The sequence below is a fragment of the Gossypium arboreum genome, chromosome 10 (genome assembly GCF_025698485.1).
Source record: "Gossypium arboreum isolate Shixiya-1 chromosome 10, ASM2569848v2, whole genome shotgun sequence".
Lineage (NCBI taxonomy): Eukaryota > Viridiplantae > Streptophyta > Magnoliopsida > Malvales > Malvaceae > Gossypium > Gossypium arboreum.
This window is the reverse complement of record NC_069079.1, coordinates 21,535,185-21,537,290: the sequence shown is the minus strand read 5'-3', so window position 1 is coordinate 21,537,290 and position 2,106 is coordinate 21,535,185. Positions and strand designations below refer to the sequence as shown.

Below are 2,106 nucleotides of genomic sequence, written 5' to 3'. Positions count from 1 at the left end.
CTGTTTTATTTATTTTTATTCCAGGGAAAGAATTGAACTTTGTTCTTTGGAGTTCTTTTCTTTATTCTTTTTCTTCTCAAATCTTTTTGGCTTTTGGGTTGTGGGTTGTTGCAGTTCTCATTTTTGGGTGGTGATTGTGTTTAATTTGTTTGCTGCAAGTAACGTTTCCCTTCTTCTCGTTTTTTACACTTTTGTCGAAGGTTGTTGGTAGATGTTGGGGATTTGAAGTAATAAGAGTATACTGTTAATTTTTGGGTCATTTTTTAATTAAGTGAAATCTAATGCGTTATAGGAGAAGATCGAGAATCATTGGGATTTCCTTCGGTGACTTGATTCGTGGGTGTGGCTGTTGTTCATTTTGGGGTAAGGTGTTATTAAGTTCTTGAATCCTAAGTGTTTCATTTGGTATTGTTTTTTGAAGTGATTGAGGGTGTGCACTGTAATTCACGCGTGTACATCATTGATTTGGGTTTTAATGGATGTGTATAGGTTTGGGAAGTTTCATGGGTGCTTTCGCATTAGAATGAGTAAAGGTGTGTAACGAGAAACCCAAAAAATAGTGAACGGCGAAAGCCAAAATAGGGGTCTATTAAAGCCACACGGCTGTGTGTGACACACGGTCTAGGCCATTTTGGGCTGTGTGGGGCACATGATCGTGTAAGGGCTGTGTGGGCCAAACGGGCAAGGCAATTCGGGCTGTGTGGGCCACACAGGCATGGCAATTTGGATTGTGTGGGCCACACGGGCGTGTGGGTCCAAAATTCAAAATTTCTCCCTAGGATTGTACATGTTGTGCCGATCGACTGTGGTCCTTCTGTGGGGTCGGTATGTGGTTATATAAGCTATAAAACATGAATTCTATTAATCCATCAGTATGAAACTTAACACAAATAATGTTTAATATGTATAAGGTTCATGTTTTGTGATGCAATATGTATAATCTGTTATGTATAAATCATGTTCCACATCTGTTATACGAGCATGTAATATATAAATTTTGGCATCTATTGCTTTTGTTTATATCTGATTATAGGGTGGGACATATATCATGTGGAGGAAGTGTTCTAAGTGAGGTGATATATCGCCATTATACTGGCAGCGCTGCTATGATTATTCTAAAAAGTGTCGTATTGACACTAAGTGGTATGTAGGGCTGGATGGGTCTTTAAGACCTTACATGGTGTGTAGGGATGGTCGGAGATGGTGTGTAGCTGATTTTGTATAAGAAATATGTCTGTATCTGTTCTTCCATGTAATTAAATCTAAAATTCTATTTTCTTATGAGTTACACACTGAGTTATAAAAACCCTCAGCCTTAGGTAGATTGATGCAACAGGAGCTCGGTTATGTCCACGTTTCTGTAAACTTTATTTACTTAAATTTGATTTATTTAAAATTCTAATTTGAGAGTTTTGTAATTTTTGGACTCTTTGGACATTTGGTATTGTTTTTTGTTTTGAATTTTTATTTTGGATTTTTGGCATGACACTCGATACAATGACTTTACGAAAACTATTGTTCTGCAATCAACTGTTTTTAAGAAAACAAACTCGGTTTTCCAAAATGTAACGTCCTAAGAATTTTCGCTGCAAAATATTTGATTTATTCTAAAAATGTAAAAAAAAAAACAACGGTTTTAATTAAATAAGTATGACAAACACGCTTTCAAATAAAGAAGGCTTTTTAAGTAACAAAGGTTCACATTGTTTTTCATAAATGGAAGCTAGATTTCAATCCATTTTACGTAACCATTCCAGATTCAGCCATAACGTCCAGGCTGGATTTAGGGTATTACATTTAATGGTAGAAGAGCCAAGTTGCAAAACTCAGGTTGTGAAATTTTTGGTTCAAATTTGTATTTGTAAAAGTTGTTTTTTGAATGAAGTTATCTTTGAATGAATCTGGAAAGTAAGTTGTGGAATACCAAGTCTCCGACGCTGATCATGTAAGTATTTCTAACTTAGAAAAACTTTAGTTTAAAAATCTCTAAAATGATTAGAATTGTATTGTGATAGTTAGAGACTAAAATATCTTCAAAACTCTTTCTGATAACTTTTGAGCATAAAACATCTATTGATAAATATTGGAACTGATGAATAAAATTCA

The 2,106-nt window shown here is 34.8% G+C and overlaps 1 long non-coding RNA gene across 1 annotated transcript; it reads left to right on the top strand.

Moving 5' to 3' along the window:
* Nucleotides 1-1,049, top strand: LOC128281599 (uncharacterized). The gene is made up of 3 exons (XR_008271847.1): nt 1-200; nt 293-363; nt 1,034-1,049. It is a non-coding gene; the product is annotated as an uncharacterized LOC128281599 (long non-coding RNA).
* The last annotated feature ends 1,057 nt before the right edge of the window (nt 1,050-2,106 follow it).